The sequence below is a fragment of the Balaenoptera ricei genome, chromosome 10, assembly GCF_028023285.1.
Source record: "Balaenoptera ricei isolate mBalRic1 chromosome 10, mBalRic1.hap2, whole genome shotgun sequence".
Taxonomy (NCBI): domain Eukaryota; kingdom Metazoa; phylum Chordata; class Mammalia; order Artiodactyla; family Balaenopteridae; genus Balaenoptera; species Balaenoptera ricei.
This window is the reverse complement of record NC_082648.1, coordinates 2,144,996-2,171,325: the sequence shown is the minus strand read 5'-3', so window position 1 is coordinate 2,171,325 and position 26,330 is coordinate 2,144,996. Positions and strand designations below refer to the sequence as shown.

At 38.2% G+C, this 26,330-nt stretch overlaps 1 protein-coding gene across 2 annotated transcripts in view; it reads right to left on the bottom strand.

Moving 5' to 3' along the window:
• The window catches only part of RAD52 (RAD52 homolog, DNA repair protein), a 76,351-nt gene that overhangs the window by 33,296 nt on the left and 16,725 nt on the right, over positions 1–26,330 (bottom strand). The gene's annotated exons all lie outside the window — the stretch shown is intronic.

Sequence of the window (26,330 nt, the reverse complement as noted above, 5' to 3'; positions counted from 1 at the left end):
CCAGTGCATTTGGTAAAGAAAGGAATGTTGGCTTCCAAATGGTGCTGGGACACTTAGTTACTGTTTGGGGTTAGATTCCTTATCAAAATATGCACTAAAATAAATTACAGCTGAATTCAAGGGTGAAATGTTAAATACACGCAGATACACATAAAACAAAGTAAAAAAAATATGCAAATGAATATCCGACCTCAGAACGGAGAAAAAAGCTTTCTAACTATAAAAGCTGATAAAGTAATCATGAAGTAAAAGATGGATAAATGTAGCTACCTACATTCAACTTCTTTAGCTTCTGGAAGTAGCAAATAAACAAGAAAAAAGGGGGAAATATTATTGACATGTATGGTGAAGAGAATTCATATATAAAAAGTTCTAACAACTCAGGAAATATAGACAAATGAAGTGAGTGGATATTTCACAAAAGGAGAAAGATAAATAGGAAAAAAGGTTTAACTTTAATAAAACCAAAAAGCATACATATTAAAATAAGTATATAAATATAGATGCAAAAATCCTCAACAAAATACTGGCAAACAGAATCCAACAACACATTAAAAGGATCATACACCATGATCAAGTGGGATTTATCCCAGAGATGCAAGGATTCTTCAATATACGCAAATCAATCAATGTGATACACCATATTAACAAATTGAAGAATAAAAACCATATGATCATCTCAATAGATGCAGAAAAAGCTTTTGACAAAATTCAACACTCATTTATGATAAAAACTCTCCAGAAAGTGGGCATAGAGGGAACCTACTTCAACATAATAAAGGCCATATATGACAAACCCACAGCAAACATCATTCTCAATGGTGAAAAACTGAAAGCATTTCCTCTAATATCAGGAACGAGACAAGGATGTCCACTCTCACCACTATTATTCAACATAGTTTTGGAAGTCCTAGCCACGACAATCAGAGAAGAAAAAGAAATAAAAGGAATACAAATTGGAAAAGAGGAAGTAAAACTGTCACTGTTTGCAGATGACATGATAATATACATAGAGAATCCTAAAGATGCCACCAGAAAACTACTAGAGCTAATCAATGAATCTGGTAAAGTTGCAGGATACAAAATTAATGCACAGAAGTCTCTTGCATTCCTATACACTAATGATGAAAAATCTGAAAGAGAAATTAAGGAAACACTCCCATTTACCATTGCAACAAAAAGAATAAAATACCTAGGAATAAACCTACCTAGGGAGACAAAAGACCTATATGCAGAAAACTATAAGACACTGATGAAAGAAATTAAAGATGATGCCAACAGATGGAGAGATATACCATGTTCTTGGATTGGAAGAATCAATATTGTGAAAATGACTATACGACCCAAAGCAATCTACAGATTCAATGCAATTCCTATCAAATTACCAATGGCATTTTTTACAGAACTAGAACAAAGAATCTTAAAATTTGTATGGAGACACAAAAGACCCCGAATAGCCAAAGCAGTCTTGAGGGAAAAAAATGGACCTGGAGGAATCAGACTCCCTGACTTCAGACTATACTACAAAGCTACAGTAATCAAGACAATATGGTACTGGCACAAAAACAGAAATATTGATCAGTGGAACAGGATAGAAAGCCCAGAGATAAACCCACGCACCTATGGTCAACTAATCTATGACAAAGGAGGCAAGGATATACAATGGAGAAAAGACAGTCTCTTCAATAAGTGGTGCCAGGAAAACTGGACAGCTACATGTAAAAGAATGAAATTAGAACACTCCCTAACACCATATACAAAAATAAACTCAAAATGGATTAGAGACCTAAATGTAAGACTGGACAGTATAAAACTCTTCAAGGAAAACATAGTAAGAACACTCTTTGACATAAATCACAGCAAGATCTTTTTTGATCCACCTCGTAGAGTAATGGAAATAAAAACAAAAGTAAACAAATAGGACCTAATGAAACTTCAAAGCTTTTGCACAGCAAAGGAAACCATAAACAAGAAGAAAAGACAACCCTCACAATGGGAGAAAATATTTGCAAACGAATCAATGGACAAAGGATTAAACTCCAAAATATATAAACAGCTCATGCAGCTCAATATTAAAAAAACAAACAACCCAATCCAAAAATGGGCAGAAGACCTAAATAGACATTTCTCCAAAGAAGACATACAGATGGCCAAGAAGCACATGAAAAGCTGCTCAACATCACTAATTATTAGAGAAATGCAAATCAAAACTACAATGAGGTATCACCTCACACCAGTTAGAATGGGCATCATCAGAAAATCTACAAACAACAAATGCTGGAGAGGGTGTGGAGAAAAGGGAACCCTCTTGCACTGTTAGTGGGAATGTAAATTGATACAGCCACTATGGAGAACAGTATGGAGGTTCCTTAAAAAACTAAAAATAGAACTACCATATGACCCAGCAATCCCACTACTGAGCATATACCCTGAGAAAACCATAATTCAAAAAGACACAGGCACCCCAATGTTCATTGCAGCACTATTTACAGTAGCCAGGTCATGGAAGCAACCTAAATGCCCATCGACAGACGAATGGATAAAGAAGATGTGGTACATATATACAATGGAATATTACTCAGCCATAAAAAGGAAAAAAATTTGGTCATTTGTAGAGACGTGGATGCATCTAGAGACTGTCATACAGAGTGAAGTAAGTCAGAAAGAGAAAAACAAATATCGTATATTAACGCATATATGTGGAACCTAGAAAATGGTACAGATGAACCAGTTTGCAGAGCAGAAATTGAGACACAGAAGTAGAGAAAAAAACGTATGGACACCAAAGGGGGGAAAGCGGCTGGGAGGGGGGTGGCGGTGGTGGTGTGATGAATTGGGCGATTGGGATTAACATGTCTACACTGATGTGTATAAAATGGATGACTAATAAGAACCTGCTGTATAAAAAAAATGAATAAAATTAAATCAAGAAAATTAAAAACAATAAAGAAGGTAAAATTCAAGGTTTCTTGCACTGCTTAAGTGGCACTGCTCTCAGAAAAAGTTATGAGAAAATTTCATATTAGAGTTACACGATCTTGTCATTTAGAAATAGATAATTTAAATTAAAAAAAATAAATAAAAATTAAAAAAAATAAAATAGGGCTTCCCTGGTGGCGCAGTGGTTGAGAGTGTGCCTGCTAATGCAGGGGACACGGGTTCGAGCCCTGGTCTGGGAGGATCCCGCATGCCGCGGAGCAGCTGGGCCCGTGAGCCACAACTACTGAGCCTGCGCGTCTGGAGCCTGTGCTCTGCAACAAGAGAGGCCGCGATAGTGAGAGGTCCGTGCACCGTGATGAAGAGTGGCCCCCGCTTGCCGCAACTAGAGAAAGCCCTCGCACAGAAACGAAGACACAACACAGCCATAAATAAATAAATAAAAATAAATAAATAAATTTAAAAAATAAAAATAAAATAAATAAAATAAAATAAAATAAGTATATAATTTCAACCATTTCCGTTTTAAATTAGGAAATTGAAATATTTATTTTTATATAATTATTACATATGTTCTTACTGAAAAATACAAACAATAAGAATTAATCTAGCGTTTTACATAACCACTCATATGTCAAAACCAGAACTATTCTCAGAGTTGACCACTGTTATCTGTTGATGTATATAGTCTTACTGACCTTGTATTTATGATCATACATTGAAATAATTTTGTCTGATAATATTCAGTGTGGATGATACTTTCATACTGCTGGTAGGAATACAAATTGATACAACCTTTCAGGAAAGCAATCTGGGAATATATATCAAAAACATATACCCTCTGATACAGGAATTCAACCTGTAGGACCTTAGCAACTAAGAAAAATATCGGGGATGTACACAAAAATTTCTTTATAAGAATATTCTGCACAACATTATTTATACCCTGAAAAATTACTGGAAACTAATTAAAATGTTACATTATGGAATCTGTTAAATAGTACAGCCATTAAAAATCATGTTTAAAAAAATGCCTATTGAGGGGACTTCCCTGGTAGTCCAGTGGTTAAGACTCCACACTCCCAATGCAGGGGGCCCAGGTTCGATCCCTGGTTGGCCTGCATGCCGCATGGCCTAAAAATAAAACAAACAAAAAAACCCTACTGACGTGGAAAAAAGAATTTTCAAGATCATTTTCTGTGGAAAAAGCAGGGCCCAAAACTATACACTTAAAACAGCTTACCCACACTCATTAGGATGGCTACTGTTTAAGAACAGAAAATACCAAATGTTGACAAAGATGTATAAAAATTGGAATAGTGTGCACTACAGATAGGAATGTAAAATGGTGCAAATACAATTGTGGGCCTTCAAAAAAATTAAAAATAGAATTACCATATGATTCAACAATTCCACTTCTAGTTATATACCTAAAAGAATTGAAAGCAGAGTCTTTACAGACACCCATGTCCATAGCACACCCACAGATATTTGCACATCCATGTCCATAGCAGCATTATCTGCAATAGCCAAAAGGGGGAAGCAACCCCAGTGTCCATTGACAGATGATGGATAAACAAAATGTGGTGTGTACACACAATGGACTATGATTCAGCCTTAAAAAGGAAGTAAATTCTGATACATGGGACAATATGGATGAAGCTTGAGGACATTATGAAGCCTTTCAAAAAAGATAAACACAGTATGATTCTACTTATAGGAGATATGTAAAGTAGTCAAATTCATAAAGACAGAAAGTAGAAGAGTGGTTGCCAGGGGCTGGAGGGAGGGGGAAATGGACAGTTGTTTTTTAATGAATATTGAATTTCAATTTTGCAAAAGGAAAAGAGCTGGAGGTTGGCTGTACAACAATGTGAATGTCCTTAACACTACTGAGATGTACACTTAAATGTACACTTGAAAATTATTATGATGGTAAATATTATGTGTATCTTACTGCAATTTCAAATTTTTTCATTAAAATAAAATAATTTTTAAAAGCTTGCCTACAATGAGGCAAATCAGAGAACTTCCATACGCTCAGAAATCTTCCAATGAGCTGATTAATACCTCATTCTTAAATATGAAGACAGTAAAGGATCACAGGGAATATCTTTGAGATAAAAGCTATTAAAACAAATGAAAAAGGAACCCAAGAGAGAAGGCAAACAGAAAAACATTTTTCCAAAGAAAACATAAATAACATTCTAGGCTAAGAAGATATATGTATTCGGTTCACAAAACAGTATACTCTAAGAAAAAAACATGTATTAGATAAAGAAAGCACTTAGAAATTTAAAATATGATACCTAACATGAAAATTTCACTAATAAGTTTGGAAGATAAGGTTAAAAAAAATCTCTCAGAAAGTTGGTCAAAGAGATGGATAATAAAAGAGAAACAATATGAAAATTAAAGCATCAATCAAGTCCAACATCTGACAAATAGGTATTCCAGAAAGAGAGAATAAGAAAACACCTGGAAGAAATTAACACAGAGAAAACACAAAAAAACTCTTCAGACCTGAAAGACATAGGTCTTCATACTGAAAGGTCTCACCCCAGGGCTCAGAATGATGAATTAAAAAGGAGCTACACTGAGAAATTTTATACCATAAGAGGTAGAGGAAATATTTTAAATGAAAATATGTGGAATGAAAACCAAAAAAGTATGTTACATACAAAGTATCAGGTTACATCAAAAGTATCAGGAATCAGACTGCATTTGGACTTCCTCCGCGCAGCAACAGAAGCTAAAAGACACTAAAGATTCCAAGGGAAAATAACTTCTAACCTAGAATTCAATACTCAAATTATCAATAAAGTGAATGAATAAGTAAAGATATTTTCAGACACACATATGCTCAAAGAAAATTAACTTGTTGCCTACCTTTTCTCAGAAAGCTAGAGAAGAATGTCTCTTCTCTTCAAAACATAAAAGGAAATTAAGAAAGAGGAAGGCACAGGATTCAGGAAACAGGATCCAACACAGAAAAAAGGCCATGAAATTCCTTAGATGATAAGAAGTGAAAATCTCAGGAAGGCAGCTATGCAGCAGCCAGGGGACCACGAGTCTGAAGTGGAGGAGAGGACGAAGAGCTCCAGATAGAATGTCTACAGGGGGAAAAACGGTGCTGAGAGATTATCTGACTTTTTGGATATGTGGAAAATTGTACTGAGAAGAATTGATGAGTCCTTCCCCATTAAAAAAAAAAAAAGCAGAATGACAAGGGTCAACTGGCAAATGTTGAGGAGGTGCTGGAGTTGGAAAATTATCATTTGGCAACTGTCGTGGTAAAGATTGAATCAGGCAAGCATCATCAATGGTTGTTAAATCTGAGGGGAAATTTGGATGAGGAGAATACTGGCATGATCCTAAATTGTCTCCCCATAGACATAAACTGCAAAGGAGTAAGGGAAAAAAAAAAAAAACAACAGTAATAATACGATGGAGAAATTGGGCAAACCTTGACTAGGTGATCAAATTAACATCACCAGTGAGGAAAACTGGACACTGTCTCCAGATGCGATACCCCGAGGAGGACAGAGCATCCTCTCGCCACGTTCCAGCAGAGAATGCATAACCTCAGTCTAATCACAAAAAACATCAGACAAATGCAGAATGAGGAACGTTCAGTTACACGGGAAAAAGTGTGTGTTAGGCACAGGGGTGGTAGACACTGCCTTCTTCAAAATGTCCGTGTCAGAAAAGATAAAGGCTATGAAAATGTCCCAGGATCAGGGAGGGTAAAGAGATTTGACAACCAAATGCAGTACCCGGCCCTAGACTGGATCCTGTGCTGGAGGGGAAAAATGCCATAAAGGACATTTTTGGCTCAGTTGATCACATGGGAATATGGATGATAGATTAAATTCTTAAATCAATGTAATCTTATGAATTTATAAAGCTGACAACTATGGTTATGTTAGAGGAGAAAAACCCTTATCCTTAGTAAATACACACTGAAGTATTTAGGGTTAAAGAGCCACAATGGATGAAGCTCACCCTTTAATTATAGATAGATGGATGGATAGATAGATAGATAGATAGATAGATAGATAGAACACAGATAAAGCAAATGGAGTAAAGTGTTAACTGTAAGGCATATCTGGGTAAAGGGTATACAGATATTCCTTGTCCTATTTTTTTAAAAATAAATTTATTTATTTATTTATGGCTGCGTTGGGTCTTCGTTGCTGCATGCGGGCTTTCTCTAGTTGCGGCTAGTGGGGGCTACGCTTCGTTGGGGTGCATGGGCTCTAGGCACACGGGCTCAGTAGTTGTGGCTCGCGGGCTCTAGAGCGCAGGCTCAGTAGTTGTGGCGCACAGGCTTAGTTGCTCCGCGGCATGTGGGATCTTCCCGGACCAGGGCTCGAACCCATGTCCCCTGCATTGGCAGGGGGATTCTTAACCACTGCACCACCAGGGAAGTCCCTACTAATCTTTTTAAGGTGAAAAGGAAACATCAAATTTTTCTGGGCAATGGGAATATAGGTGACTTTATTTTTTCTATAAATTTACACATTTTTGTATCCCTCCATAATAAGCTGGTATTATTATTTTTTTATTTTTTTATATAGCAGGTTCTTATTAGTTAAGCAGGTATTATTTTTTATAACCACAAAAAATATATGGTTTATATGGCAGCAGAGGCATTCTTTGTTTCTCCTGGTACACGCTTTCAGTTCCACCTACACCCTGGAGCAGATCGACAGCCTGAAGCTTCTGCAAGTTTCCTCACAATGACTGAATTAGCAATATTAAAACACCTGGTGTTTATCAAATGACTTCCTTCTAAGATGCTCCAGGATTTTATAATTATACTTTATCCTGGGCCTCATTCTCTGTGGTAGAGACAGGTCAGGTTGAGTCATACCTCAAAACAAGGGCATTATTTCATAAACTTAGAGCACACTGCAGTGAGGTGTGCAAATTCTAGGCTTTTCCAGTACTGCTGATTGTTTTTGTGAATCTGCCTTCAAGCACACACTTAAATCAGCCATACTGGAAAATTGATCCATCTTTCTTACCTGGGTTGTCAACCTGGTGTAATGAGTGAATACCTTCATGCTTTTGGAGCCAGAAAGGAGGGATCTGGAGAAGAGTGGGTAGCAATCTAAAATGCTTTCAGAGCTTACTGATCCTTCATTTCGGTAGTCCATTGGTATCCTGGAGCGAGAGAGGTGGCAGGATGTCTCCCTAGACCCTCAACACCTTCCCCAAATCCTAGAGCCTTCCCCCCATTGCTTGACCCTACTGAAGTTAAGGCAGAAGTGAACATAGTGCTTGGAATAAGACAGGTGACATTTTAATAGTTGATTGGCTAACTATTGTTTGTTGAAAAGCAGGAGCTGACACACTGGGAGACATTTAATATACAGATGTGGGTCTCAGCCCAATCAATACACACAATTTCCCTTGGTTTCCTGTACATTCTACTGTCTTTTTCTTAACAAGGGAGTAAGAGGCTTTGAGAATACAAGTAGCAGTTGTCAAATGGAAATCTCCATATTGCATTCTTTCAATAATTATCATTCCACGAAGCCCACCCACCCAAACAAGTGTTGTGAGGTGGAGCCAGCTGGGACCAGAACTACCTTGCTTCAGTGCAAAACGCCTTTCCCCAACTAATCTACTCCCTGGGAAAAGTTAGTCTTGCTGGAGTTGAGGCAGTGGCAGGCAAGGAAGTTTGGAGAAGCATTGGCCCTCCTCCTGTTGCTGTAGACTCAGTCAGCGTTCAAAATGAAAGTGAGTCTTTTATAAGTGATTTATCTTCAGAATGGTGGAACTCCTGCCAGGCTGTGACGTGGCAGATGGGAATGTGGGTCAGCACAGAAACTGTTGAGAGTAAGAGAGAGAGAGAAGGCTGGTGCTGCCACCATAACCTTGATTTTTTATTTCCAGAGTCTTTTCATTTGCATTCAGTCTCACTGAGAAGAGTTTAAAGAGTCTGGTTCTACAAGAACTTCCTGTATTGTCAGAGGCTTTCCTCAACTTCAGTGGCATCGATTCCAAATTCCCAAGGCTATATTTTCACCTTGGGGAAACCCCTAATTGTCCTTTTGCAATCTCCATAACCTTACTGCTTATGGCACCCCATTAGAAGCTAGATTAGAGGCTGCAACTGTTGAAATCAACTGTGTCTAAGTATATAAAAATATAATAACAATAGTACTCACACAGTGCTAACTTTGCACCAGGCCCTGTTCTAAGCAGTTTCCAGATAGGTATTGACTCATTTAATCCTTACACTTTATAATAACCTCATGAGGTAACCAATGAGATACCAGATTCACTGAATCTAAGATGTTGTCGAGTTCAAGACTTACCATTATGTAATTTACCATTAAGAAAAGAAAAAAATTCTAATCAACAGTAAATACTGTTCACTAATCTGAAATTTACACCCACTGCTGTTCCCTTGTCTTTCTGCATACACAAAAACGTTTTATTTTCAATACCAATCTATGCCACAATCTTTCGAAAGACATTTTAAAAGAAAGTCAAACTCAGTACACATGGTGTACTAAGATTGCACATAGCTCATTTCAAGTATGAACAACATGAACTGACAACTATATCAAAACTGCCATCTGGCTGACAATGATTGTAATAAGCATCCTGATTTCAGAAATGTTAAGATAAAATAATTGTATCTTAGAGTCAAAGAAATCATCCCCACTTTGCAAACACAGAAACTGGCCCAGAGAGATTTAGTTGTTTGCCAAAAACCACCTAGGCACTCAGTGGCTTAGCCAGACTTTGAACTCAGGTGGTCTGGCTTCAGAGTTATTGCTTTCGCCACTAAGAGAGTTTCAGAACTGAATAAGATTTTACTCTATGCTTCTTCAATAATCATCCCATTTCTGCTAGTGGAAACCTCACCTCACAAGTCAGTAAATCTATCGTTGGACAACCGTAACTGGAAGAAAGTGCTTCTATATCAGTTTTACACTTCTTGATCCATGCTTCGGGACTACACAGAACAAGCTGAATGCCTCTTTCTCATGACAGTGGTTTAGTTTTATTTTCCCAAATAAAAAAAGAACTGATTCAAATATTTATTGATCACTTACTAGGTACAAAATACTGGGCAGGGAACTACGCATTTGATTGCTCTTCATTTTATTGCGCTTTGTGGATACTGCGGTTTGGTTTTGTTTTCTTTTTACAAATTGAAGGTTTGTGGCAACCCTACATCGAGCGAGTCTATCGACACCATTTTTCCAACAGCATTTGCTGTTACATTTTGTGGCCCTGTGTCACATTTTGGTAATTCTCACAATATTTCAAAAATTTTCATTATTATTATATTTGTTATGGTGATCTGTGATCTGTGACTTTTTAAAAAAATTATTTATTTATTATTTATTTATTATTTTTATTTTTGGCTGTGTTGGGTCTTCGTTTCTGTGTGAGGGCTTTCTCCAGTTGCGGCGAGTGGGGGCCACTCTTCATCGCGGTGCGCGGGCCTCTCACTATCGCGGCCTCTCTTGTTGCAGAGCACAGGCTCCAGACGCTCAGGCTCAGTAGTTGTGGCTCACGGGCCTAGTTGCTCCGCGGCATGTGGGATCTTCCCAGACCAGGGCTCGAATATGTGTCCCCTGCATTGGCAGGCAGATTCTCAACCACTGCGCCACCAGGGAAGCCCTGATCTGTGACTTTTGATGTTACTGTTATAATTGTTTGCAGACACCATGGATTGCGCCCATGTAAGATACTGAACTTAACTGATAAATGTCATGTGTGTTCTGACCGCTCTACTGACCCATTGTTCCCCACTTCTCTCCCTCTCTTCGAGCCTCCCTATTCCCTGAGACACAATTAATAACCCTATATTGGCCTCTAAGTGTTCAAATGAACGGAAGAGTTGCACTCTTATTTTAAATCAAAAGCTAGAAATGAATTAAGCTTAGTGAGGAAGGCATGTCAAAAGCCGAGACAGGCCAAAAGCTAAACTACCAAAGAGTTAGCCAAGTTGTGAATGCAAAGGAAAAGTTCTTGAAGGAAATTATAAGTGTTGCCCCAGTGAACACAGGATTAATAAGAAAGTAAAACGGCGTTATTGCTGATATGGAGAAAGTCTGAGTGGTCTGGATAGAGGATCAAACCAGCTACAACATTCCTGTAATCAAAGCCTAATCCAGAGAAAGGCCCTAACACTCTTTACTTCTATGAAGGCTGAGAGAGGTGAGGGAGCTGCAGAAGAAAAGTCTGAAGCTGGCAGAGGGTGACTCATGAGGTTTCAGGAAAGAAGCCGCCTGCATAACATTAAAGTGCAGAGTGAAGCAGCGAGTGCCGAGGTAGAAGCTGCAGCAAGTTACCCAGAAGGTGTAGCTAAAGTGGCTACACCAAACAACAGATTTTCAATGCAGACGAAACAGCCTTATATTGGAAGAAGATGCCATCTAGGACGTTCATAACCAGAGAAGAGAAGTCAGTGCCTGGCTTCAAAACTTCGAAAGACAGGCTGACTCTCATGTTGGGGTTAATGCAGTTGGTGGCTTTAAATGGAAGCTAATGCTCATTTACCATCCAAAACTCCGAGGGCCCTTAAGAATTACGTTAAATCTACTCTCCTGTGCTCTATAAACGGAACAACAAAGCCTGGATGACAGCACATCTGTTGATAACATGGTTTACTGAATATTTTAAGCCCACTGTTGAGACCTACTGCTCAGAAAAAAAAAAGATTCCTTTTAAAGTATTACTGCTCATTGACAATGCACCTGGTCACCCAAGAGCTCTGATGGAGATGGACAGTGGGATGAATGTTGTTCTCATGCCTGCTGACACAACATCCATTCTGCAGCTCATGGATCAATGAGTAATTTAAACTTTCAAGTCTTATTATTTAAGAAATACATTTCATAAGGCTATAGCTGCCGTAGATAGTGATTCTTCTGATGGTTCTGGGAAAAGTATCAATAAATTGAAAACCTTCTGGAAAGGATTCACCATTCTAGATGCCATTAGAACATTTATGATTCATGGGAAGAGGTCAAAATATCAACACGAACACGAGTTTGGAAGAAGTTGATTCCAGCCCTCATGGATGACTTTGAGGGGTTCAAGACTTCAGTGGAGGAAGTAACTACAGATTGTGGTGAAAACAGCAAGAGAACTAGAATTAGAAGCGGAGCCTGCAGATGGGACTGAACTGCTGCAACCCCATGATAAACTTTAATGGATGAGCAGTTGCTTCTTATGGACGAACAAAGATAGCGGTTTCTTGAGATGGAATCTAGTCCTGGTCAGGATGCTGTGAAGACTCTTGAAATGGCAACAAAGAAAGCAGCAGCAGGGTGTGAGAGGACTGACTCCAATTTTGAAAGAAGCTCTACTGTAGGTAAAATGAAGTCAAACAGCATCGCTGCTACAGAGAAACTGTTTGTAAGAGGAGGAGTCAATCGATGGGGCAAACATCACTGTTGCCGTATTTCAAGAACCTGCCGTGGTCCCCCCAGCCCTCAGCAACCGTCACCCTCATCAGTCAGCTGCCACCAACACTGAGGCAAGAAGCGCCACCAGCAAAAAGTTTACAACCTGCTGAAGTCTCAGATGGTTAGCATTTTTAGCAATAAAGTATTTTTAAATTAAGGTATGTATATAGTTTTTTAGGACGTAATGCTCTTGTACATTTAATAAACTACAATATCGTGTAAACTTTTAAATGCACTGGGAAAACCAAAAAAATTCATGTGACTCACTTTATTGCAATATTCACTTTATTGCAATATTCACTTTATTGCAGTGGTCTGGAACCAAACCTGCAATATCCCTGAGCTATGCCTGTATAGAGAATACAAAGAGAATAAAACACAGCACCTACTCTTAAGGAACTTACAGTAGAGCAGGGAAATAAGACATACACAGACATAACACATACTAAAAGTAGTGGGTGATGAGACATCTAGATAATGGAATTTAGATAATGAATTTGTTACTTCTAAAGAGTCATCAGGAAGACTTCATGGAGGAAACAACAGGTGAACTGGAATTCAGTATCTGGACTGATAGCAAAACCTAGGGTGTAGAATGATAGATACTACACCTGATGTTATAACCTAGGAATATTATTTTAAAGTTTTTTTTTTTTAAAGATATCACCTTGGGGTATGTATGTATGTATGTATGTATGTATTTATTTCCTTTATTTTTTTTTTTGGCTGCGTTGGGTCTTAGTTGCAGCGCGCGTGCTCTTCGTTGCAGTGCGCAGGCTTCTCTCTAGTTCTGGCATGCGGGCTTTGTCTCTCTAGTTGTGGCACATAGGCTCCAGAGTGTGTGGGCTCTGTAGTTTGCGGCACGCAGGCTCTCTCACTGAGGCGTGGGAGCTCAGTAGTTGTGGCATGCAGGCTTAGTTGCCCCATGGCATGTAGAATCTTAGTTCCCAGACCAGGGATCGAACCTATGTTCCCTGCATTGGAAGGCAGATTCTTTACCACTGGACCACCAGGGAAGTCCCCTAATGTCTACTGAATTTTTAGAAATTGGTTTTTCTAGAGTAATTGTAGTCATTTGTGGGTGGGTTTTTTGTTTGTTTGTTTTTCTTTCTCTTGATTAACAGTATAATTAAAGATCATCTCCTTTAATGCTTTCCAAATCTTAGAAGCAGTATCCTTTTAAAAAAAAAATGAAACTGTAGATATAACTCCAACAGAGAAAACACAGTGGTTCTGTCCTAGCGAAACTGGGACAGGAACCTGCAGCCCAGCCCTCCTGGGCTTGAAGCACCTCTGCAGAGCAATCTGAAAATCAGTCCCCACTCCCCATCCAAAGGTTCAACTTAACTGGCAAATAGTCAAGCAGCTCATCTTTGAACATTTGTGCTGATAGATTGTTATGATATATACAAAAGTAACTTATACATACATATAAGTTCATTATTATTATTACTTTGAAGGTACAGGGCAATCATATTGAGGTCAGAAGACCCATATTTGAGTCCTACCTATGCCATTTACTGTCCATCTTTCAAACTTTGAGTCTTATCTTCCACAATTTAAACATGGAATTAGGGACTTCCCTGGTGGTCCAGTGGTTAAGACTCCATGCTTGCAATGCAGGGGGTCCGGATTCAATCCCTGGTTAGGGAACTAGATCCCACATGCACGCCACAACTAAGAGTTCACATGCCACAACTAAGGAGCCCGCCTGCTGCAACTAAGACCCAGCACAACCAAATAAATAAATAAGTAAATATTTTTTTTAAATGGAATTAAAACATCAGAAAAACTAATATTGAGGGAAATCCTAAAAAATAACCGGCCTATACTCATTAAAAATGCCAAGGTCATGAAAGATAAGAAAAACCTAAGGCACTGTTCCAGACTGAGGACTAATGAGACATGAAAACTGAATGCAACCTGTGATTTGGAATTTTCTGTTTCTATAAATGATTGTATTGGGACAATTGTCAAAATTTGAATAATATCTGTAAACTAGCTAATAACATTATATTGATAATAATTACCTGATTTTGAAATTTACATGATGGTTATGTAAAAGAATATACTTGTTTTTAGAAAACACACATTGAAGTATTTAGAGGTAAAAGACTGCAATTTTCAAACTGTTCAGAAAAAAACATGTTAGACAGCTATAAAGCAGAAGCGGTAACATGTTAACAGTTGGAGTTTGAGTGTAGGGTATGTGGAAATCCTTTGTACTATTGCAACTTTTCTTTAAGACTGAAATTATGTTAAAATGAAATGCTTTTAAAATAGATAATACTTGCCTATGAACATCACAGAATTTGGGGGAAAACAAAATAAAATCTTGTGAGTGAAAGAGCTTTGTAAACTGTAAGTCTCCCTACAAATGTAAAACATAGTTATTACTACTGAAAAGAGCTTTATAAGTGACAGGGCTCTCTACAAACGTAAAACAATGATTTTTACTGCATTTTTGTGGCTTCTACAGAGAATAAGTCTAGTTCTGTATCCATTAACTCAACTATTTCTCCTCCGAGAGAAAGCTTTTTACAGTCAAAAAGGATTGCCCTTTGATTTCATTGTTTTAGAAGGTTCGGTGATCAATACTAACTTTGTTACCTCATTTATTACAGTAAATCTATATCCTGAAAAATTGTCTCTTGTTCTGCATTTTCTGCCTGAGACTAAATGGGCTCCAAGTCTCTTTCCAACACTGGAATTTCATGATTAAAAAAAAATAATTCAGAAAAGCTTTGAGTGTGAGAACTGGTCCTCTTGTCCCTGTATAATCCCAGAGATGAACCAGGATGCTGTGCCAATTGACTGCACTATGTGGGCTGGCACACAGTAGGTGCTCAATCATATTTACTGAATGAACGAACCCTAGACGGTAGAGGGCAGGACTTCTGCAAATTTGGTCTAGGACCTTTTCTTCCTCTCTGTTTCTGATGTGTTTTTTCTTCGGCCTGACGTGTTAGTTTGAACCATAAGAAAGAGTCATTTTTTTTACAGGTCAAAAATGGTCTAATATCAGCAATTTCTTGTGTTTGAATCTATAGTTGAGCTGATCTATTTCACATATTAGGTGGTGATCCTTATTTATTTATGTAGTGTTGGATCACTCAGGCTGCTTCCTTTCACCTCTGAATGACTACAGTTTGGTCCTTTCACAACTCACTAATATTTCTGCCAAAAAGGGGGCACAGAACTACAACTTATTTTGCTACATTGTTTTACATTGTAAAACAATAGGTAGATTAGGTTGACATGATTGCTTTCATGGTGATCTGGAAATTCCTGTAGACTTTGTCCGTGAACTATCAGCTCTCCCAAGTAAAATTAGGAGCTGGTTGTATGCAATTGTTCTTGAGCTAAGGAAAGGTTGGAAGAAATAATTTGCATATCAGTGGCAGAAAGAAAAACTTAGGCACCTTTGTTTACGTTCTGAAGGAAATCTGCAAGAATCTGGGCTCTGTGCCTGGCATCATTTCAGTCTTCCTAGCTGAAAAATTCCTTATCTATGTTAGGCTTTCGCTGTGCTGTACCATGATTCATCTGTTAGCTTGTATGCATCCTCCTTAAGACTGAATTCCTAGTAGGCATCTTGTACAATGCTAGGCACAGAGCAGGAGACCCATAAATGCCTGTTGTGTGAGCAGGGGAACAGGGTATTGGGAATGACTCAATGTAAGCATTTCTATCTCTCAGTCCAGAATCTTTAAGATAGCCCTCAAAAACTGTCCCTTCAATGCCTTAGTTTTTATGTTTCATTTAAAAGAATCAGCTTTCAAAAGCACAAGCAATAAAAGCAAAAATAAGTGGGACTACATCAAACTTAAAAGCTTCTGAACAGTGAAAGAAACAATTAAAAAAATGAAAAGGTAACCTATGGAATGGAAGAAAATATTTGTATACCATGTATCTGATAAGGGCTTAATAGGCGAAATTATAAAGAACTCAAACAACTCAATAGTAGAAGAATAAAACCCCCCAGTGATCCAATTAAAAATGGGCAGAGGGGACTTCCCTGGTGGCGCAGTGGTTAAATATCTGCCTGCCAACGCAGGGGACACAGGTTTGAGCCCTGGTCCAGGAAGATCCCACATGCTGCGGAGCAACTAAGCCCGGGCGCCACAACTACTGAGCCCGCGAGCCACAACTACTGAGCCCAGGTGCCACAACTACTGAAGCCCACGTGCCTAGAGCCCGTGCTCCGCAACAAGAGAAGCCACTGCAATGAGAAGCCTGCGCACCGCAATGAAGAGTGGCCCCCACTTGTCACAACTAGAGAAAGCCCACGTACAGCAACAAAGACCCAATGTAGCCAAAAATAAATAAATAAATTTATTTTTAAAAAAATGGGCAGAGGAACTGAATAGAAATTTTTCTAAAGAAGACATACAAACAACCAACTGGTACATGAAAAGATGATCAACGTCACTAATTACCAGGGAAATGCAAATCAAAACCACAATGAGATATCACCTCACACCTGTTAAAATGGATATTATCCAAAAAATAAGTAATAACAAGTGTTGGTGAGGGTATAGACAAAAGGGAACCCTTGTGTACTACTGGTGGGGATGTAAATTGGTGCAGCCACTATGGAAAACAGTATGGAGGTTCCTCAAAAAATTAAAAATAGAACTACAATACAATCCAGCAATTCCATTTCTGGATATATATCCAAAGGAAATGAAAACAGGATATCAAAAAGACATCTTCACTCAGATGTTTACTGCAGCATTATTCACAATAGCCAAGATATGGAAACAACCTAAGTATCCATTGAATGATGAATGGATAAAGAAGATGTGGGGTGTGTGTGCGTGTGTGTGTGTGTGTGTGTGTATAAAAATGTATATATACATAGTCCATATATATAATGGAATATTATTCAGCCATAAAAAACAAAGAAATCCTGCCATTTGCAACAATATGAATGGACCTTGAGGGCATTATTCTATGACAAACACTGTGCGATATCACACGTGGAGTCTAAAAAACCTGAATTTGTAGAAACAGAGTAGAATGGTGGTTACCAAGGGCTGGAGGGTTGGACGAAATGAGGAGATGTTGGTCGAAGGGTAAAACTTACAGTTAGAAGATGAATAAGTTCTGGGGCTCTAACGTACAGTCTTGTGGTTATAGTTAACAATACTAGGACACAGAAGCAACCTAAATGTCCATCGACAGGAATGGATAAAGAAGATGTGGTACATATATATACAATAGAATATTACTCAGCCATAAAAAAGAAAAAAAAATGTCATTTGCAGTGACACGGATGGAACTAGAGATTCCCATACTGAGTAAGGTAAGTCAGAAAGAGAAAGACAAATATCATATGGTATTGCTTATATATGGAATCTTAAAAAGTGGTACATATGAACTTATTTACAAAACAGAAACAGAGTCACAGATGTAGAAAACAAACTTATGGTTACCAAGGGGGAAAGGGCAGGGAGCGATAAATTGGGAGATTGGGACTGACATATACACATTACTATTATATAAAATAGATAACTAATAAGGACCTACTGTATAGCACAGGGTACTCTACTCAATATTCTGTAATAACCTATATGGGAAAAAGAATCTAAAAAAGAGTGGATATATGTATATGTATAGCTGATTCACTTTGCTGTACAACAGAAACTAACACAACATTTTAAATCAACTATACTCCAATAAAAATTTTTTTAAAATACTGTTTTACATACTTGAAAGTTCCTAAGAGACTCAAGCTTAAATGCTCTCACCACAAAAAAAAGATGATAATTATGTAATGGAGCTGTTAGCTAATGCTCCCGTGGTAATCATACTGCAATATACAAGTGTATCAAACCACCACCTTGTTCACCTTAAACTTACATGATATTATATGTCAATTTTATCTCACTAAAAAGAAAAAGAATCAACTGGATTTATGTCATTGAAATGTTACAGCTATTCTAGCAATTAGGATTGCACTTGTTTGTGTACACCAGAAACCCCACGACAGTGGCTTTAACCAAGTGGAACTAGATTTTTTTCACAGAGTAAGAAGTCTAGAGGTCTAGTCTAAAGCTGGTACAGTATCCTCATAAAGTCGTGAATTCTTCAGGCTCCTTGTCTCTTTTGGACTCATCATCTTAACATGTGGCTTTCACCCCATGTGGGCCTCTTGACCACAGTGTGACTGTCCCACCTCAGCCTCATACCCATGTTCCAGACAGTAAAAAGGCAAAGGACATGTGAGCTGAGTCTGACGATTTTTAGAAGCTTTTGTAGAAACCCCATGAAGCATTACACTTGTATCACAGTGGCCAAAACAAGGTCATATGGACACCCCTACCTGGGAAGTTGAGTATTTCCATCCGGGCATATTACCATCCTGAATGAAGTCAGGATTCTGGTAGTAAGAAAGAAGGCCAGAATAGGTTTTGGTTATACATCTAGAAGTGCCTACCAAAATTATTTAGGCTGGCCCTGTAAGAATTGTGTTTTTTTTTCTTTTTCTTTCTCTTAAGCTCAGATGTATAAGGTTGAGTTAATCATATAGTATGATCTGTTAATCATACATACTCTCCACTTCATACACATTAACAGCATTGGTCTCTTTTGTTCTTATTTAATTGTTTGTTTATTCCCTTTGGCTACGCGGCTTGCAGGGATCCCTGACTAGGGATCGAACCCGCGCCCCCTACAGTGGGAGCACGGAGTCTTAACCCCTGGACCGCCAGGGAAGACCCTGTTTATTCCCTTTAAATAAACCACCCTTATTTCCCTCCTCCACCCCAGCAATCATTTTGATGTGTTTAATGTATATCTCTTTTTTGGTAAATTCTTGCAAATTGTGTATTTTTAATTTGCTTATTTAATCAACTGTATTGAGGTGTAATTTGCATACAAGGAAATTTACCAGTTTGAAATATTAGTTTCAATGAGTTTTGACAAATTATATGCAACCATTTAACCACTACCATAATCCAAACGTAGAAAATTTCCATCACTGCAAACTTACTTTATGTCCTTTGCAAGCATCACTCCCATAAGTTTCCTTATACTCCTCCTCCACCCTCTGGCCCCTGGTAACTACTGATTAGTTTTTATTACTACAGTTTTGCTCTTTTTAGAACTGAAAACAAATGGAATTTACGGTCTTTTGTGCCTGGCTTCCTTCACGTACATGTTTTTGAGATGCAGTCGTGTTACTGCATGTATCAGGAGTTTGTCCCTCTACATCACTGAGCAGCATTCCATTGTATGGATGTGTCACAGTTTGTTTATCCATTTACCAGTTGACTATTATAAGTATGGCTGCCAGAAACATTCCAAAACAAGTCTTTGTGTAGATGTGTTTTTCATTTATCTTGGATAATTACCTAGGAATGGAATGGCTATGTTGATGGGTAACTTTACAAGAAACTGCCAAACTATTTCTCCAGAGTGGCTGTACTATTTTGGTTTCCTGCTAGTGATATTTTGAAGTAACTCTTGTTCCACATCCTCATAAACAATGGGTATTATCAATCTTTTTAAGTTTAGCAATTCTAGTAGGGATGTAGCTGGTTGTTCCATATTGTGATTTTAACTTGTTTTTCCCTAATGACGATGGTCATCTTTTCATGTGCTTCTGCTGTCCTCATATATTCTGTGAGGTGTCTGTAAAATTATTTGTTCATTAAAAAAAAATCAGATTGTCTTATTAGTGAGTTGTAAGAGTTATTTATATATTCTGATTACAACTCCTTGATCAGATATGTTTTGCAAATATTTTCTCCTAAACTGTGGTTTGTCTTTTGAGGAACAATAGTTTTAAATTTTGATGAAGCCCAACATCATTTTTTTAAGTTAGTGCTTTTTTGGTTTTTTAAATCTTTGGTTAACTCAATGTCAGAAAATTTTTCTCCTATGCTTTCTTCAAGAACTCTTTTAGTGTTAGCTCCTATGTACCTTTTCAAGTTAATTTTTATATATAGTATGAGATAAATGTCAAGATTCTTCCTTTGAATATAGATGTTTGTTCTAGCACCATTTATTGAATAGGCCATCCTTTCCGCATTGAATTGCCTTAGCACCTCTGTCTAAAAAAACAAATTCCCTGGCCGTCCAGTGGTAAGGACTCCACGCTTTCACTGCCGAGGGCGAGGGTTCAATCCCTGGTCAGGGAGCTAAGATCTAACAAGCCACGCGGCATGGCCAAAACAAAACAAAACAAAACAATTGACCAGATACTTGAGAATGTATTTCTGGACTTTCTATTCTGTTCTATTGATCTATATGCTTATCTTTATACCAATACCACACTGTCTTGATTACTCTAGCTTTATAATAAATCCTGAAATAGGTAGCTTAAGTTCTACAATTTGTTCTTTTTCAAAATTGTTTTGCCTATCTTAGGCTCTTGGCATTTTCATATAAATTTTAAGATAAGCATGTAAATTTCTACAAAAAATCCTGCTGGAATGTCTCTTGAGATTATGTTGACCTATAGATCTATTTGCGGGAGAATTGATATCTTAACAATATTGAGTCCTTTGGTTCATAGATATGGTGTATCTCTCCATTTATTTAGGTATTCTTTAATTTCTCTCAGCAATATTTGAAGTTTGTTAAATTTATCCCTGTTATTTCATATTTTTGCTGTTGTTGAAATGGCTTTTTTTTTTTTTTTTTAGTTTCCAATTGTTTTGTTACTGGTCTACATTTTGTAATTGAACTTTTTTTCCTGTTCCTTTGTTAAACTTATTTATTAATAGCTTTTTGTAGCTTTCTTTCGATTTTCTACGAGGACAATCATGTCACACCTGTGAATAAAGACTGTTTTATGCCTTCCTTTTCAATCAGTGTGCTTTTCTGGTTGTTTGTTTGGTCTTCTTGCCCTGGCTAGGATTCCCACTAGACTTCTGAAGATTGGTAAGAGCAGACACCCTTAAAATTTTCCCAATCTTAGAGGAAAAGCATTTAGTCTTTCATCATTAAACATGAAATTAGCTGTAGGTTGTTTTTTATTAATTGATGTACTCTATCAGATTGAGAAAGTTCCTTTCTATTACTACTTTGTTGATAGTTTTAATCATGAATTGGTGTTGAATTTTGTTAAATGCCTTTTCTGCATATATTAATATGATCACATGATTTTTCTTTTTTAGTCTGTTAACATGAATTACGTTGATTGATTTTCCAATGTTATATCAATTTTGCATCCCTGGGAAAAAACTCACTTTGTCATGATGGTTTTTATTTTGCTAGATTTGCTTTGCTAAAATTTGCTAGACATTTTTGCATGTATACTCATGAGAGATATTGGTCTGAAATTTTCTTATATTTGTCTAGTTTTTGTATCAGGTTAAAGTTTGTCTCATAAAATTAGGTGGGAAGTGTTCTCTCCTCTTTGATTTTTTTTTTTTTATACCGTATGCCACAGCAGACTTGGAACAGGATATGACGTGGTCGGCAAGTGGTTGGCCTATATGTACTTTACATTTAACGCAGGCTGCAAATGGAAGCATCTGGGTGGTGTGGAACCGGTGTGGTGATTCACAGGTCCTTTTATTAATGCTTTATGTAAAAACGGAGAGAGTAGGTGCTTCAGTGACAGGATAGAGTCTGGCTGTTGGAGGTTGGGAGGCATTTTCCTCAAGCATCACTATGTTGGTGTGAGTGACTCAGCTAGGTTCTCAATCCAGTAATAACATTCTGTTCGTTTGAATTCAGCCGTGATCTCCAGGGGATAGAGTGTTCTTTGTTTCCTGTCCTTGGCTACTGTATGATGGCAGCTCTGCTGCTTATCAAGTCACTGCCACTCAACTCACCACAGAAAGAAGCATTTAAGAGTATGATGTAACACTTTCACAGAGACATTCCAAAGATATCAAAATAACAACATTAATTGTTAACTAAACAGCATGCTGTGTTTAATATGCATTATCTCATTTAATTTTCAAAAATACTCTAAGAACTAGGCACTGTTATTGCTACTTCACAGTTAAGAAAATTGCATTTTAGAGAGGTGAGGTAATTGGCAAGGGTAGGGAGTATCAGAGTAGGAGTCAGGGGAGAGGTCAGAGCTAGACACGTACATGTAGGTGTCACTGGTATGTAGGTAATATTTAAAGCCATGGGAGTGGATGAGATAATAAGAATAAAGTGTAGACAAAAAGGAGAAGGAATCCCAAGGCCGAGTCCTGAGCACTCTAACATGTAGAGGCAAGACAAAAGAGAAGGAACAAAGAAAATTGAAAGAATGGCCAGTAAGGTAAGGAAGAGAGCCAGGAAGTTACTTGTTATGAACTGATTTGTGTTGCACCAAAATTTAGATGTTGAAGCCCTAACACCAGTGCCTCAGAATGTGACTGTGATTGGAGACAAGGCCTTTAAAGAGGTGACTAAGTTAAAATGAGACTGTTAGGGCGGGTCCTAATTCAATCTGTCTGGTGTCCTTATAAGAAGAGGAAACTGAGACACACAGCAAGACACCAGGGATGCAGGAGCACAGAGACCATGTGAGGACACAGCGAGAAGGTGGCCATCTGGAAGCCAAGGAGAGAGCCCGCAGGAGAAACCAAACCAGATTTAAAGAGCATGAATGAGAGACCCTAACAAAAACAGAAGAGCAATTTGTAATTTTAATTTTTATTGAAGTACAGTTGATTTACAATATTGCCTTAGTTTCAGGTGTGCAGCATGTGATTCAGGTTTTTTTTTTGCAGATTATATTCCATTATAGGTTATTACAAGATATTGGGTAAAATTCCCGGTGCTATATAGCAAATTTTTGTTGCTTATCTATTTTATGGCAGTAGTTTGTATCTATTAATCCTATGCCCCTAATTTGTCCCCCCACCCCCCTTTGGTAACCACTAGTTTGTTTTCTATATCTGTGAGTCTGTTTCTGTTTTGCATATACATTAATTTGTATTATTTTTTAGATTCCACATATAAGTGATATCATACAGTATCTGCCTTTGTCTGACTTATTTCACTAATCACAATATTCTCTAGGTCCATCTGCATTGCTACAAATGGCATCATTTCATCCCTTTTTATGGCCGAGTAATACCCAATTTTATACATATATATAAAATCTCACATCTTCTTTATCCATTCATCTGTTGATGGACACTTAAGTTGCTTCCATATCTTTGCTACTGTAAGCAGTGCTGCTATGAACATTGGGGTGCATGTATCTTTTTGAATTAGAGTTTTCACTTTTTCCAGATATATACCCAGGAGTGGGATTGCTGGATCATATGGTAGCTCTGTTTTTAGTTTTATAAGGAACCTCCATACTGTTCTCTATACTGAACCTCCAAACTGTTCTCCATAGTCGCTGTGCCAATTTATTCCCACCAACAGTTTACGAGGGTTCCCTTTGCTCCATACCCTCTCCAGCATTTATTACTTGGAGACTTCTTAATGATGGCCATTCTGACCTCATTGTGTGGGTTTTTTTTAAATACACTTATTTATTTATTTATTTAGGCTGCATTGGGTCTTCGTTGTTGTGCACAGGTTTTCTCTCTAGTTGTGGTGAGCGGGGGCTACTCTTTGTTGTGGTGCGTGGGCTTCTCATTGCAGTGGCTTCTCTTGTTGCGGAGCACGGGCTCTAGAAGCACGGGCTTCAGTAGTTGTGGCACACGGGCTCAGTAGTTGTGGCTCGTGGGCTGTAGAGTGCAGGCTCAGTAGTTGTGGTGCACGGGCTTAGTTGCTCCGCAGCATGTAGGATCTTCCTGGGCCAGGGCTCGAACCCGTGTCCCCTGCATTGGCAGGCGGATTCTTAACCACTGAGCCACGAGGGAAGTCTTCATTGTGGTTTTGATTTGCATTTCTCTAATAATTAGCAATGTTGAGCATCTTTTCATGTGCCTGTTGGCCATCTGTATGTCTTCTTTGCAAAAATGTCTATTTAGGTCTTCTGCCCATTTTTTGATTGGGTTGTTTGTTTTTTCGATATTGAGTTATATGAGCTGTTTGTATATTTTGGATATTAACCCCTTGTCAGTCACATCATTTGCCAATATTTTCTCCCATTCCACATGTTGTCTTTTCATTTTGTTGATGGTTTTCCTTTGCTGGGCATAGAAGAACAATTTTTTTAAAGGAAAGTGTTCCTTTATGTAGTTAAAATGGTCTTAAGCTTCCATGTGAGATGTGTGGCTTTCTTCTGTTTTGTGTAGAGTGCTGTATAACATGTCACTTCAAAATATTTTACCAGTCAAGGGTTCCCATGGTACAGTAAATGGTTAGTATTTCTCATTCATTCATTTATTCATCTTTCATCAAATAAATATTTATTAAGCCATTCCTATGTGAAAGACACCAATGCAGGCACTGAGGATGGAGCAAAGAACAAAGTCCAGGCTCCCATGGAGCTTGTATCCTAGAAGGCAGAGAAAGGGTGAGCAAGCAAACAAATATACGGTATGGCTGGTAGAAGAAAGGGCTATGATGAAGACTGAGGCGGGAGCTAGCATGATGAGAATGGTGGTACTGTTTAGATGCGAGTGATGATTTGGGGAAGGCGTCTCTGATAAGGTGACTTTGCAAAGAACGAAATGAAATGAGTGAGAAGGTATAAGGGAAAAACTACCCTCTTCCTCCTGTGTATTTCTCCTTTACTCTCATAATACTGACACACTCACTCTTCCAACACCAAATGTGTGGGTTTTCCACATATGCAATTCTCTACAACACCAGCTGGGCGTCCTACAACGCCATTAAGTTCTGACACTAACTGGAGTTAGGCAGACTCCACGGGTTAAGGGTTCAGTCCCACAAGACTGCCCCTCACTTCAAACGCCATTTGCAAATAATAGGTCCCCAAGCTATCCACCAATTCTGTCTGAGTTGTCTACAAATCAGAGGTTCCCACTACTGGCCTTCTTGGATTTGATCATTTGCTAGAAGAGGTCACAAAACTCAGGGAAACACTTACTTAGGTTTACCAGTTTATTATGTAACAAAGGATATGATAAAGGATACAAGATGAATAGCCAGATGAGAAGATATGTAGGAACTGAGTCAGGAGGGTCCCAAGCACAGGAGCTTCTGTCCCCATGGAGTTGGGGTGTGCCACCCTCCCAATACATGGATATGTTCACCAACCATAAGCTCTCCAAACCCCAATTTTGGGATTTTTATGGAGACTTCATCACATAGGCATGATCGATCATTAGCTCAGTCTCCAGCCCCTCTTGCCTTCTCAGAGGATGGGGGGTGTGGACTAAATGTTCCAACCTTCTAATCATGGCTTGGTCTTTCCTGTGACCAGCACCTCCCCTGCCCCATCCTGAAGTTATTTAGAAGCCCACCCAGAGTCACCTCAATGGAACAAAAGACACTCCTATCATGCAGGAAATGCCAAAGGATTCCTAAATCTCTGTGTCACGAACCAGGGTCAACAACCAAATGTTAGAACAAAAGATGCTCTTAGCACTCTTACCACTTAGGAAGATACAAGAGTTTTAGGAGCTCTGTGCCAGGAAGCAGGGACAGAGACCAATATATATTTACACATTTTTCTTTTTCTCCCTTTATTACATTATGTAAGTTTAAGGTGTATAATGTGATGATTTGATATACACGTGTACTGTGAAATGATGACCAGAAAAATGTTAGTTAACCCATCCATCACCTCACATTGTTACCTTTGTGTGTTTGCGTGTGTGTGTGGTGAAAACTTTTAGTATGTACTCTCTTAGCAACTTGATGTATACAATGCAGTATTAACCAGTTGCCATGCTGTACGTATACCCCCAGAACTTATTCATCTTACAACTAGAAGTTGGTACCCTTTGACCATTTTCAGACATCCTTCCCCGCGCCCACTCCCTAACCACCAATCTACTCTCTGTTTCCATGAGTTTGAGGGTTTTGTTAGATTCTACATATAAGTGAGATCATACAGTATTTCTCTTTCTCTGCCTGACTTATTTCACTTAGCATAATGCCCTCAAGGTCCATCTATGTTGT